General features: G+C 35.6%; 1 protein-coding gene and 1 pseudogene across 4 annotated transcripts in view; one reads left to right on the top strand and one right to left on the bottom strand.

Moving 5' to 3' along the window:
• The window catches only part of Gpc5 (glypican 5), a 1,453,028-nt gene that overhangs the window by 19,937 nt on the left and 1,417,391 nt on the right, over positions 1–15,700 (bottom strand). The window lies entirely within an intron of this gene.
• On the top strand, positions 2,704–2,792 carry LOC147823533 (U2 spliceosomal RNA; annotated as a pseudogene).

The raw sequence follows: 15,700 nt of genomic DNA, 5'->3' as shown, positions 1-15,700 counted from the left end.
CTTCAATGAAATTGAAAGGGAAGCAATACTCCCGATTTCATTCCTGGAAGCAAGCATAACCTTTATCCCCAAAGCAGAGAAAGACCCAACCGAAAAACAGGACTATAGGCCAATCTCACTAATGAACATAGATGCAAAAATCCTTAATAAGATACTGGCAAATAGAATGTAGAAGATCATCAAGAAGATCATACACCCTGATTCATCCCAGGGATGCAGGGATGGTTCAACACACACAAATCAATAAATGTAATACACTATATCAATAGAGCCAAGAATAAAAACCATATGATCATCTCAATAGATGCAGAAAAAGCATTCTACAAAATCCAGCATGCATTTATGATTAAAACCAGACAAAAGATTGGAATAGATGGACTCTACTTCAATCTGATAAAAACCATCTATGAAAAACCAATAGCCAATATCATATTAAATGGTTAAAAACTGAAATCCTTCACATTAAAATCAGAAAAAAGACAAGGATATCCACTATCACCACTCCTGTTCAATATAGTTTTGGAAAAATTAGCCACGACAATTAGACAAGAGAAAGAAATAAAAGGAATAAAAATAGAAAATGAAGAGGTCAAATTGTCATTATTTGCAGATGACATGATACTCTATATAGAAGACCCCAAGAACTCCATAAAAAGTCTTCTAGACTTAATAACCAAATTCAGTAAAGTAGCTGGTTACAAGGTCAACAGACAAAAATCAATAGCTTTCCTCTACATGAACAACAGACTCACTGAGAGGGAAATAGGGCAAACAATTCCTTTCACAATAGCATTCAAAAGACTGAAATACCTAGGAATTTACCTGACAAAAGAAATGAAAAGACCTCTTCTCTGAAAACTATAGCACTCTGAAAAGAGAGATTGGAGACAATATCAGAAAATGGAAAGACATCCCTTTCTCTTGGGTAGGAAGAATCAACCTTTTGAAAATGGTCATACTTCCAAAACTGCTACATAGATTCAATGTGATCCCTATTGAAATTCCAGCAGCCTATTTCACAGACCTCGAGAAAACAATCCAAAAATTCATTTGGAACAAGAAGAGACCTAGAAGAGCAGAAGCAATTCTAGGCAACAGAGACATGGCGGGGGTATCACAACCCCCAACTTGAAACTATACTACAAAGCTACTGTGATTAAAAACAGCATGTTACTGGCAAAGAAACTGACCTGAGGACCAGTGGAACAGATTTACAACTCCAAACACACTCAGCCACCTCATCTTTGACAAAGGAGGCAAACACCCTCACTGGAGGAAAGATATCCTCTTTAATAAATGATACTGAAAAAATTGAGTTTCAATTTGCCAAAGGTTAAAACTAGACCTATATCTCTCACCATGCACTAAACTAAAATCAAAATGGATTAAAATCTAAATATTAAAACAGAAACTCTGAACTGGTTGGAACAGAGGTTGGATAGAAGTCTTGAAGACATTGGTGTAGGAAAAGATTTTATGAACAAAACCTCAGGTGCCCTTGAACTAGCACAAACAATCAACAAATGGGATCTCTTCGTATTAAAACGCTTCTGAACAGCAAGAGAAACCACCAAGAGTGTGAAGAGACAACCCACAATGTGGGAAAACATTTTCACCTGGTGTTCCCCAGACAAAGGTCTACTATCGAGAATCTTTATAACTTAAAAAAACTTTAAAAAAATCAGACCTCCCAGTTTAAAAACCCAATCCAAAAATAGACATCTGAAATGAGCAGATATTTTTCAGACAAAGAAGTAGAAATAGCAAATAAATATATGAAAAAATGTTCACCATCACTGGTTATTCCAGAGAAACAAATAAAAACAATGCTGAGATTCCATCTCACCCCAGAAAGAATGACTGATATCATGAATTCAACCAATAACAAATGCTGGTGGGGCTGTGGGGAAAGAGGAACACTGGTCCACTGCTGGTGCAGACTGGCGTAGACTGGTGCAATTACTGTGGAAATCAGTATGGAGATACTTCAAAAAATTAGGAATGGAGGTCCCATTTGATCCAACTATTTCGTTGCTGGGTATCTTCCCAAAAGAATTAAAAGACTCATACCACAGTGATATATGTGCACCCATGTTCATAGCAGCACAATTTGTAATAGCTAAAACTTGGAAGCAGCCCAATTGCCCATCAACTGGAGACTGGATAAAGAAAATGTGTTATTTTTAGTAAAATGGAGTACTACTCAATCATAAAAAATAAGAAATTAGAGATATTTATAGCTAAATGGATGTGCATTGAGGCCATACTCCTAAGTGAAATAAATAGGACACTCATGTGTAAATACCGAATAAGTTTCTTTAGTGTGAGAAACTGAATGTGTAAATAAGGACTAAAAGGTATAATAGACTATGTGAAATAGGAAGAAAGGGGGCAAAGGGGAAGGGGAAGTGGGAGGGGGAGTGGAAAGGAAAGAAGGTAATGGAATAAGAAAATGAAAAACTTCAAAAGAAGTCTTTGTTTGAAAATCCCTCAAAAAGGGAGGGATGGAGGGGTTGAAGGGAGGGCAGAGGAATGGGAAAAAATAAGAACCAAGAGAGATTATGTAAAGGTGCAAATTTCCAATGATGAATGTCGTTATATCGTATACCTAAAATGTACCAATAAAATTAATTAATTAAAAAAAGAAAGAAATTCACAAAGGAGACTACATACTAAAGCTCATAGCAAATATCAACAATTAACATCGCTTCTCGGCCTTTTGGCTAAGATCAAGTGTAGTAACAATTAACAAATAATGTTCACACACAACAAAAATGAATTTTTGACCCCATCACAATAAAATTAAATGTCAACCCCAAAAGAGAACCATGTTTCCTACAGCTAATCTCATCTAAGGGCATAAAAGACCTAAATAATTGAAGGAATATATCAAGTTCATGAATAAGACTCAAATGCACACTCATTTCTGATACTTCATCATCATTTTATTTGATGTAAGTCTACTGGAACTTCTCCTCTGGGAACTCAGTGAACCCTTCCCATCTAGAAATGCATGTCTATTTATATGGTGAATATGTTCTTGAATTCTTTCCCTGCTCTTCCTGGAATTTTCATTGTTTGAATGGTAGATTTCTTGAAGGTGTTCTGTTCTCTGATTTCTTCTTCTAGTTTCTATGACTTTACACTCTATTTTCTAGATTTCCCACACTTAATTCTTGAGTCTCTTTTAAGTTACTATGTTCTTTTGCTTTACAAGGTCCATACCTTTTGTTTGTTTCAATCTTCTCAGGCTGTATAGAGCTGTTCCTATGCTCTGTATTCTTCTAAACTTTTCTTCTCTACAGAGTCTTTTTCTTAATGTAAGTTGCTTTTTTAGTCTGCTTGTGAACATGACTTTTCCAGGTAATCCCTGATTCTTGGGTATATGACAATCTTTAAGAGTAGGGACGGAAAGCCTAGTTGGAATTCTGAGTGTTTGCTGGGAGCTCAGCAAGTGATAGACAAGTGGTGATCTTACATGTTTGCTGGGGACCACAGATGTGTCAGGCAGCATGGGTCAGATGGGTTGGAAAAACAAATGACTCTGAAATATCGTTAGTAACTGGATGCCCCATTTCCCACTAACACTTCCTTCCACAATTGCCAGAGCAGAGGGAGAGAGGGTTGAAAGGCAAATTGGTGATTAAGAGATTTATCTGGACAGGACACTTGCTACCTCTCCTCCTCAGTTCCTTGGTTGAAGCTTATCTCCAGAAAATTCCTAATTTCAAGTTGCAGGGATCTTGTCACTAACTTGGTTAATATAGTTGTTGCCCAACATGCAATTTTAGACTTGAAATACATTATTTGAAACCTCATTGTATGCCAGCTTCTTTGCCCTCGTCCAAAGCTTCAACCCTACCTTGGTTGTTTGCCATATAGCCTGCTTTTTCCTAATTTGTCTGACCCCCAAAACAGACTTTCACAGCTACTGATCATGATAAAACCTGTGGTCAACTTGAATTCATGCAAAGAAGTTCCCTCCTTTCTGCATATTTTCCTTTAAACTAGACAAACCCCAGCATCCCCTGAGGAAAAGCCATAGGGATAATTCCCTGGGACTACAAAGAACATGCAATCCCTTGGGTCCCCTGTCTTGCTGTACTGGTTGAACTCCCTGCTATCTTTGGATTTTTTGTCAGCCTCTTTTGGTACTGTCTAGAGTCCAGAAATAATAAATATACTCAATTTCACGCATTTATGTTTCACCTCCTTGCACATGATAGATTCACTGAACCTAATTTTCCCCCTGGCCAGCACTCTCCCAGAGTGTGGCTTATGGCCATTCTTGAGAGGGAGAGACCTGATGAACACATTAACAAGAAACCGTAACAATCAATATCACAGCAGATAGGCAGTCCTACCACAGATACAAAGGGAGAAGACTCAGATATTGCTGAGGAGAAGTCATGTGTATCATGCCCCTTTTTGTTTCCTCTTTAGGCAGAACTTGAAAGAAGACTTTTCTAATATCTTGCCTGAAAGTAACTCCCAGGATGCAAGAATTATAGGAACAAATTACAAGAAGCAGGCTAGGGGGTGTAGGTTTCCATAGTCATTTTAAATAGGAACGTAAGTAGACAGGTAGATAGATAGATAGATGTGGATAAGTTAATTGCTTTTTCTTCCACAAGAATATTTCTGCCCCAGCTTTCTCCAGTCCAAGATTACACTTCTTTTATTTTAGTATGTACAGAAGGGACACACACCTGCTGGTTTGGAGTGGAGGAAAGAATCACCTCATGTTACAGCTCTTGACTTATCCTTTTGCTGATTTGCCCCCTTCACCTTCCTATCAGAGGTAACTGGTACCATCTATTCATACACCTTTGCAGGTTTCCAGAGAGCAATTGGGTTATTTCTCTGCTTTTCTCAGCATTGCAAAGGAGTTGGCATTCTCAAGCATCCTGTGTTAGGTTTCACTCATCCATCTGCTTTCTAGCTCCCAAATGCTGTTATTTGCTGTCTCCTCTTCTGTTTCCTCTGATCTCAGTAAATTTAGTTTTTTTTTTTTTTTTTTTTAAAAATCCCTATACTGTATTTAGTGGGTTGTAGGAGGGAATAAATTTAAATGTGTCTGATCAATCTGTCATTTTCATTGGCAATATTTCTAGTGTCCTGCCACTGAAGCTCTGTCTGACTCTGGGCGTGCCTATGGCAGCATAGGAATTCATGTAGTTTGCATTGACATGGCTCGTAGTGGTGCCCAATCTGATTGGTCAGTGCCACTGATATGGATGTTAATTATTTTTGATGATCATCTCTGATAGACTATTTTCATTAAAAATACTGAGCAGTGCTTCATTTTTCTCCTCAGGAAACTTACTAATGAATCATCCCTACTTATTAATAATAAATGATGCAAGACAACCTGCTGCCTTACACAGGAGTGATTTAATACATATGGGAGGACTGGGAAGGCCAAATGTTTTGTCTCTGCGTGGCCTCATCCAGGTTATATTTGCCATATAATTTTGTAAAATGCATTTAATGCACCCAAATAAGGCCTAACTATAGAGATGTGGGAATAATGAGAAACTGAGGATTGCTATTATTTGGACTCTTTGACCATTTGATGTTATTTAGACATGTCTATTGAAGCCATTATGGAGAAGATAGTGGATTCAGTATCGACTAAATATATGCCATTTTCACCTACCAGTATTCATTAAAAAATAGTTGCAGCAAGTGAAATGTGAACACTGATAAGGAGGCAACTTTTCTCCCAATGCAAGGTGTAAATGAACTTCAGATAAAATTTGCCTGTTTTACTTTAGTACATGAAGAATATTAAGTAGCTAATCCTTAGAGCCTAAAAATTGTCAAAATGTCTAAGAATGTTGTGCAAGAGGGATTGTGAAGCTTATTACATTTATTAAATGGAAATAAATTATCTTGCTTTGCCTTTCTATCCATCAGGTGTGTTATAAGTCAATACATTTAACTCAATATTTCAATCTCTACATGTTTTGTGCAAGTCATATTTTAAGAAGAAATTCTGTTGTTTGCTGGGGATATCGGCACCAACTATAGGGAGTTAGTCATTGTCACTACTCTGAGAACATCAACATCATTCAGGGAAATATCCACAAAACACAGCACACATGAGGACCAGTTCTTAGGTTATGGGTGATGGCTCCCTGATGTCCCTCATGATGTTTCCATTTGGAGGTTCACACTCAGAAGGAACTATGTAATATTATGATATATGCATCATTTGCTCTGCTTTGAGTCGACAAGATTTTATGAAAACAAGGGGTGCATGTGAGAAGGAGAACACTCTCATACTGAAAGCAGAAGAAATAAGTGGCTGTTGAAAATTACAGGGTCACCTTGTCTGACTCAATATGGAAAATTTTCCATTTATATGTTCCATCTCCTGGAATAAACAACATACATATTCATTCGCTTTTAAACCTACAATTCATTGTTCCTAGAGTAACTAATCCCATGTGATATATGATAATGTAATACAGTACATAGTTTTCCACCTAATATTAAGTTTTCTGGCGTAGACCCATCTAACAACAGGCATATAAGTACCTCCTGCCCTTGTCTCTATGTTTTCTGGTTATAAACATTGCTATTCTATGTTTTTATACTAGATGTTCACATGTTCTCATCATCACCACATGTTTTAAAATTAGTTTTACCCACACTCACACGTTTTGTCATGTATTCACATTTGGTTTTATATATTTATCTCATCCAGTTGTGATTATACTTATTTATTTTTCTATTCTTTGGGCTTATAAGTATGTAATCATAGTACTCTACATGTAGCACATGATGTTTGGAATATAGTGTTTACTGGAAGTAAAGCTTTTTGGTTTTGTTTTTTATTCATTTATGTTTTGTGGTGCTGTGGTTCAAACCTCCTGCATAGTAGCCAAGCACTCTACCACTGAGTGACATCTCAAGCTGTGGAAATAAGTTGATACATAAATAAGTCCTTAAGTTTCCTTTTCAAAATATTTAAAATGGAGCTACAGAAACATCTAGAATTCATGCTAGAAGGCAACAGAATGTGTTGGAAGGAAGCTGGGGTCACGATCCAGAAAATAGAACATTTTATAGTCACAGAGACTCAGTGTCTTCATTTGTAGAAGTGAAAATTAAATGGAATCATAAATATGAAAAGAAACTAATTTTTTAACCTAACAAAGCATTATGCTTATTATATTAACTTTAGAGTCCAAGGTAGGTGAAGTGAGTTCAAAAGCACACTTCACTTGAACATAGCAATGGAGCATGAAACCAGATGCCAGTCTTCTGATTTCCATCAGGACCCCGAAAAAGGGCTGATGGCAATTGTACAAATGTCCTGCACCACTGGAAACACAAGTCATGTATTGTACAACACAAACAGGAATCCAGTAAGTTGGGGTCATTTCTGTTATCAGAGCATTGCCATGACACAGATTATTCAATTGCTTACACCTACAAGCACAAAAGTTTGCAGTTTAGCGAAGACAAATCTTCAGCTAATGTGCAGGACAATCCCCTAGCATTTGGCCCTTGATACATTTGGAATACATTTCTACAAGATACAGGCTCAATAAAAGTAGTGATATAAAAAATTAATGTAGCATGTATGACCTCTGCATTTTCCTACAGAGCTCTTCTTTTCCAGAGAATTTGATGTGAACTAAGTTTTTCCATGAAAGTCTTCTCTTTGACTTTTAGAAGAGTCTGGGGACTTTTTGCAAAGAAATCTATTATTTCTAGAGTATTCTTATCTAAAGAGGAGACTGGCATTGTTCTGAAGTAGGGTCAGTTTCAGCACAGAATCAGGTGAGGAAGATCATTTCCACAGAAAACACCTCTGTGAAGGTGAGTTTGGAGGATACCACACGATGGGATGTTAGTAACAGAGGAAGAGCCAGAGGGACTAATTCTCCAAGAGTCTTTTTTTTTTTTAATCTCAAATCTGGATTGTAGAGTCACATTTTGGCTGAATTAATACACCCTCAGTAGGAATGGTGAACTCTACCAATTAATGCATCCTTAGTGAGAATGGTGAAAATTGAGTACTAAAAAAAGAAAGATTGTACATTGATGTATTTATTTCTAAATAATTATCTACAGTATATGCATACACTGTTCTCGAAAAATTCACACACTTGTTTTCTGAAATTTCCTTGGAAATGTAAAGCAAAATTCAAATACCTTATTACATAAAGCTTTGAGAAGTTATTCCAATATTAAAGCCAATTTATTTTATAACAATTTTAACTTACAACCAGATGGCACACATTATGCATATGATAGAGGTCTCTCATAACAGTCTCACTAATATTATCTTGTTTATGGAACTCTAAAGCTGTGACAAAAACTGACAAGATCTGGGATGTTGTTACTCTATTCCTAGCTCATTCTGCAGTGCATACATAGAGCTGGGTGGGTTCACAAAAATCATTACAGCTATGAAATTCAATAAAATTAAGAAGAAAACAAAGCTCATACAGAGCACCAAATTTATACTACAAACAAAATCTATATGTACTTTATTTAATTATTTTCTCGAGTTGTGTCTTTATATGCAGTATGGTTCCCATAGTATTTGTAAAACATATAGCCATTTTAAATGGACAACATTTATTTTTCACATATATCCCCTGTTTGGAAAACTGATTTTAATTACACGGTTAACTAAACATCTTCACAGTGGGCCATGGGCTCTTTGCTGGTTTTCAAGCCCATTGACCTTTAAACTGGAACAACATCATGAATTCTCCAATTTCTCATGTTTTGGGGCTCAGATTGGAATTATACCAGAGAATGTCCTGGATTCCTAGTTTGTGGACTCACCTTGCAGATCTTCAGACTTGTTAACATCTGTAATTATGTGAGCCCATTCATTAATCTCTTTCTACCTGTATTTCTTTCTTCCTTGTATATACAGGCTCAATATTGGCTCTATCTGTAGAACACTGACTGACATAGATTATAGTAAGTCCTTCCAATGTAAGTAAACTCATTCTTCTACATCCTATATGATAGCTTAATTCTTATGCCAATTTTCTTTAAGCATTTTTATTAAATATTTGTTTCTACCCTGAACCATGATGACATTTAGTCTTTTCTTGGTGAGATCAGAGAACACACATTTTAAAATCACTCTGATGCTTTCTCATTCATTAGAAGACAAATAGTAGGGGTGTTTTTTTCAACGTCATTCTAAACACAATTGTGGATATTGACATTGATGCCTTACAATTGATTATAAAGCCGTTTTTCACATGTTTCAGGATGAGCATGGATATTAATATGAATTACCATAAAGCAGTCACTGAAAATATTTTAAATGAATCACAACACTTACAGGTACCCATAGATCTTGTAGGATTCTACATTTATTTGAGATATACGATAATGTAGTGGAGTAGTTAAATTTTAAATATTAAAAGAAGTTAACCCCTGGTTTAAATCCTGGTTCTTTTGTTAATCAGCTATGAGCACTTAGAAATGGGACACGGATATACAACATCGAGCAATATTCCTGATACATAGAAAACAACATGAGCAGTGTTCATTAAAGAAGGAACAGTCCAAGCCTACCTATTTGGAAACTTTCTAAGCTAATGCTATTCTCTGCTAGTCTCCTATTCTGGGAATTTTTTCTGTCCTTTAAGTTGTTCAATCATCAACATGAAGTCACTCCTCTGGTATTCAAAACTGTAAAAAGTGACGAGGAGCTCTACACAACTTTGTATTTCTGAAGACAGTTATTGGCAAACACAGGTATACATTAGTGTCATGCAGGACAAACAAATTCAAATAGCCAGATTTGTCACCCAAACTTGGAACTCATAAGTCTGAAGTGATCCTTATATCCACTATTCTTTCAGTGCAGATAGCATGAGGAGGAGTGAGGAATATAATCACTTTTCCTTCTATTCTTATTTCTTATGTGTCAGCACTCTGGAATTTTACAGAATAGTTGAGGACACTATGCTTGGATACATCAGTTCAGAAATATTTTGGTTTTGTGATGGCTTAGAATTTAAATGTCGCCGAATGTCTCACATATTTAAGGCTTGGCCGCAGGCTGATGAGCCTGCTGGGAGGTAGTGGAAACATTAGGAGGTGAAACCTAGAGGGAGGCGGCTGGGGGCACAGCCTTCAAGGAGAGAGGGAACCCTGGTCCTTTTACTCTTCTTTCTTTCTCAGCTGTCATGAGATGAGCAGCCACCTCTGTCACATTCTCTTGCCATGATTTCTACCTTACCACAGAAGCAGAGCAACAGGCACAACCAGCCATGGACTGAAGCTTTTGAAAAATGAGTCAAAATAAATTTTTTCTGATTTTAGTTTATTTAACATATTTCAGCTGGGTGTGGTGGCACAGGCCTGTGATCCCAGCACTTGGGAAGCTGAGGTAGGAGGATCACTGCAAGTTTGAGGCCAGCCTCAGCTACATAGTGGTTCAAGATCAGCCTGAAGTGGATAGGAAGACCCTGTCTCAAAAACAAAACAAAACAAAACAAAACAAATTTCAGTGATGGAAAGCTGACAAACATAGTGTCTAGGGAAAACAACAGCTCATCCAAGAGTAATGAATTATCTTAGGCAAATTATACTTGATTGTCAATGCCTATGTTTGGCAAAATGATGCTGATGGTGCCTATAGGAATATTAAAAAACTAACAACTGGAATCTGCCTTCAGAACTTTTATGCATGATGGAAGTAAAAAAAAGGGATTTCATTTTAGTTTCCAAGGAATTTCACATATAGAGACTACCTGAAAATGTATACACACTTCAGGAAAAGGAAAAACTGGTATAAATATTTCAATACTAAAGTTATTGAGACATCAGGGGATTAATACAGTTACCTTTGGCCTCTGTAATTACAAGAGGAGCTCAAAGTGGAGGCCATTAGCTTTCAGACATTTATTAGTACAGTGGACCTAGGTAACCTTGGTCATTGAGATCACTGCACATGCATTTTCAATTTTATCTCTGATGGCCGGCAGTGTAGTGGGGCTTCTGCATTATAAGACATTCTCTAGGGTCCCCCACAGGAGGGTAACACCATCTGTTGAAGAAACATCACACTATTTTTATTTCCTGAACTGTATATACATTTTTTGGTGGACTTTGTACTTTGAGAACATGATTGAATTTATTGAGGATTTTTCTACCTTTCTCTTTTTAACCTTGTTATGCTAAATGCAATATGGCTGCTCTTCATAGTTGATTTAATATTATTTTATTCTATGGAGGACCAAGAAATGCTTTGGATAATAATGTGGTAGCAGCAAAAATAATACCTAAAAAGTAACACATCCTATTTAGGTTTTATAGATAAGCTACTAGGGTAATTTATAATAGGAAAGAAATCTTAGGTTCTATAAACATAAACACCATAACAATGCTTAAAGAGAAACTGCCTCTAGTATTCAAGAGTAATAAGAATTCTCATTAAAATTACCACTTGTATCACACTAGATCTTTATATAACTCTAAGCACTTAGATTCATTGGAAGGAAATTTAATGAGAATAGAGTTCTGGTGAACTTAACATAAACACTTCTACTTTTAGCTTGTAATATCTGACTATTCTTTTTTTCCTGACTAAACTTCCTTTTTAATAGATTGCATGAATAAATTTAGAGTGAAAAATTAAACACTGCACTTGTTATCATCTAGAAAATTTGGACTTCTACCCATTAGAGAATTTATTACTCTAATGCGAACATATTGAAATTATTGAATAGAATTAATTAAATAGCTAAAACTGAAAAAAAATTGCTTAGAGATAATTAGATTTACCAGACTTAGTTAACTTTGCATCAAACTGAATTTTGAAATTGTTTTTATTTCTAAGGAATCTATGTGGTCTAAAATTACAGACCCTTTTTAATCACTCTGACAGAGCTAGATACTTACTACTTCATTTTTAGAAGAGTAAATAATGAACAAAACACAACCCCACTGTTCCTGGCACAGCACATGACATCAGCAAAAAATCACCCTGAACAAGGTTTAAAACGTGGAGGTTAACAATAATTCAATGGCATATCAACCAACATCTTCCGGGAACATGGCTTTCATATCATTGTTTAAGCTTGGTTTATAAAAAGGCTGTGCTCCAATTTTCCTTTTGGTGAATTACATAATAAAATGAATTACATGAAAAGGATTTATTTTTCTTTTGTGGCCACAATGTACTCAACTTCCTCAAGAAGGGAATCAAACATTACAACCTGTTCTAGCCATACAAGGAACATCCCAACCGTTTTCCTTGAAATTTTCTGAGAACACATGGAATCCTGTGATACACTCATGTCCCTAATTGTGGCTAAGAACCTAGCATATAGAGTAAAAAGTGGAAACTTAGCTATAGTCTCCTTCCTTGTATTGTGGACCAGCACAGACAAGTATAATATAAAAATTGGTGGGCTAAGGATGTAACTCAGTGGCACCATGCCTGCCTGGCAAGTGCAAGGTCCTGAGTTCAATCCCCGGTTCAGGAAATCCGAAAGATAACGTTTCTTGCTTGTCTCGGAAATATGTTGGGCATTTATATTTCAATTTGGTAAATACTTGTTGGTTTTTTAAATCATTCTGGGATCTATAATTCTTCGTATATACAATTGTCATTTATTCATATATGTTTTATAGATAATACTCATTAGGATTTCCAATATACCAACTTCATATATTGAGAAGTTAAAAAAATAATTACCCTGTTGCTTAATTCATTCTGGAAATTACCTATGTCCACAGTCATAATACAGAATAAAGAGAATAAAATGCATTTGTCTAAAAGCATAAAATTAGGGGCTGAACACACACTAACCTTGTAAAAATATAATAGAATATAATAGAAATGCAAAAGAGATTTGTAAAGGAAATGTATTATATTTTTGGTTTCTGCTAGTCTTGACTGGGTAAGTCCTCTCTCTGCTAGGTTTCCACTGTGTATTTTGTTAAGTACTTGTGGACCCAGGTTTATTTAAATGCTTGCTTCATGTGGTGAGTGAGATTCAATTAGGACATTAAATAATATATCATCTTATAGATGATGATGCATTTTCTAGCAGTAGAAATATCCCTGAGTTCATTTTTCAGTATCTGAAAGAACTGACACTTGATGGCTAAACAATACTTTTTTCATTGTAAGTTCTTTCCCAGAAACAGTATGGAAAGGAGTCTCTGTTAAAAACTAAGCTCTTGAATAGCAGGTTCTCAACAAGATAACAAGAAATAGCCACTTACAAAATCAATCAAGTCAGATACTTTTCTTCACCACACTTCCTGGGCATCCCAGTTTCCTAATTTATAAAATAAGGTGGTTGGAGTAGCTAGCTCCAAAATGTCTTCCAGTACCAGCATCCTAAATTGTGATGATTTGAATCACATTACTGCCTAACAGCCAGAGGCAAGGGCTGAGTGGGTAAACCCAGAACTTATGAGATCCCTTCCCTCAGTCCTAGGATTCTGCCTTCTGTATAAGGAAAAGTAACATTGCATTGTCATTCTGGAATGATGAGTACTTTTTAAAGATTTAAACTACAGCAACATCAGTTATGTGATTTTTTTCACCTGCTATTTAGCAACATTGACAACAGATTTAGCCAAATCACAGTTGTTTTATTTTTCAAGGACAAAGGTGATATCGTGAATGTAGGATATTTGGAAGCAATGAGTGATGTATGGTTAATGAACCAAGAAGCCTTTCTCTCCTAGACATTATCAAATGCAGAGCCACATCCTGCTTTTGATCCGTTTGCTCTTTGTGATCTAACCCTTCAGGTGCGAGTTATTTTTGTGTATGCTATCCATCTAAGATTCTCTCTAAGAATACCAAAAGAGTGCAGGGAAGGGGGGATGCCTTTGGAAATGCCTTTGTCTTTCTTTAGTCCTGAATTCAACAGTATAAAATTTATAATCTCTGTTGTTCCTTTTTCTCTTACTGACCTTATTTTTGGCATTGATTAAACACAGATATACTTGGATTCATCTAATGCAACTCATTCAGACTCAGTTGAATTCAGTTTGATAAGTATCTGCTGAATGCTAGGAGAGTGATACCGCAAAACGTAGTCTATAGTTCAATCTGAAGGATGTATGGTGTTTAGTATTTAATAAAATAAAGTACACCAACTCAGCAGGAGTAAAGTTCATGGCTGAGATAGAGGAGGTGGGAAAGAGTTCAAGGAGAGGACTGCAGGCTATGGCTTTGAAGTATGCTATACAATGATATGACACTACAAATATATCTACTTCATAACTACGTGATTGGGTCTAATTTCAATTACTACAAATAATTTAACAGACATTATTGCTTTTTGAAGAATTGTGACACTGGCAAGCAGAGTGCCAGGCATAGAGTTTATACTCAGAAAATATTTGCTACAGAAGTTAATAAATTAATGTTCCCTCTTGTCCTTCAATTTGGTTAAACTGTTTTTCAAACCAGCCTCCCTCTGCCCCTCCAGAAGCATCTAAATAGTAAAATCATTTTTATTTTTCTTCTCACTTTTGACTGACCAAATATGACATACAATTTTATTTTGATAATTATTTTTGTTTCTGCAATCTGAAAATATTCCATTATTTTCTAACATTTATTTTATGCTGATGGATATGGTTCTGTTTTTGTACCCCTTTCATAGGTAATCTACCCTTTTTCTGTAGTTGCTTTTAACCTCTTCTTATGTCACTGTGGTATTTATCGGTTTAGGTTTCTTTTTGTTTGGGACTCACACATTTGAGAATTATTACTGATTCATTAATCCTTGAAAATATTTATCTTGTTTCCCTTTTTCCCCATTGGGATCCTTATTAGTGGGGCATCATATGTTTTTATTTTCTCTGGTAAGCTCTATAAATCTGTTTCAAATGTTCCATTTCTTTATCCTTCTGTATTGACATTTGAGAATTTCTAAAGACTATTTTCTTGCTTATTTTTCTTTTTGGTTTCATTTAATTTGAGCCTATCCCCTTGTTTGATATTTCATTTTTCATGGATTCATCTATTTTAAAATAATTTAATTTTTATTAAATACTTGTTATTTTCCTGTATCATATTTATTTCTTATGCTTCTTCATCTTATGGTTAAACATTTCAAAGACTTTCATAGCATTAAATTGTTTTATTAACTAATGTCTTGTCATGGCTGCTGTCTCTTGTTTATGATGAAGCATGTTTTTCCGTATCTTATAATTTCCATGTATGTGCTTGTACGTGTTGGGACATAAATATGAGTAATTCTGTGGCATTGAATTGAAGGAGTGGCTTTCTAGAATTGCTTTATGTTCTTTTAGAAAAACAGAGACATCATCTTGGAGGTTCCTATATTACACCAATAATGAAATTTGAAATGCTAAACCATATTTCATTCAGGCACATAGCTAAAAATTTCCATTTTCCCTTTAAATTCCAGTTGGAGGCAAGCTTCCTTGTTACCACTTTGCGCTAATTTTTTTTTTTTAAATTCCAGTGCACTTTTTTAGTGATGTTGTACATGGAACTATAGGTACATGTACATGTCAGAAGGCTTTCAGTTTTTGACAACTTAGTATGATGTTGGCTGTTGGTTTGTCATTCATGGCTTTTATTAGATTGAAATAAAGACCATCTATTCTAATTTTCTGTAGAGATTTTATCATGAATGGGTGTTGGATTTTGCCAAATCCTTTTTTTGCATCTATTGAGATAATCATGTGATTTTTGTCTTTGGCTCTG

Source organism: Heterocephalus glaber, unplaced genomic scaffold, assembly GCF_053883595.1.
Source record: "Heterocephalus glaber isolate CG9 unplaced genomic scaffold, H.glaber_assembly_v1.0 deba00001577, whole genome shotgun sequence".
Lineage (NCBI taxonomy): Eukaryota > Metazoa > Chordata > Mammalia > Rodentia > Bathyergidae > Heterocephalus > Heterocephalus glaber.
Note: the sequence above shows the minus strand (reverse complement) of the source record. Positions and strands in the feature narration are given on the sequence as shown.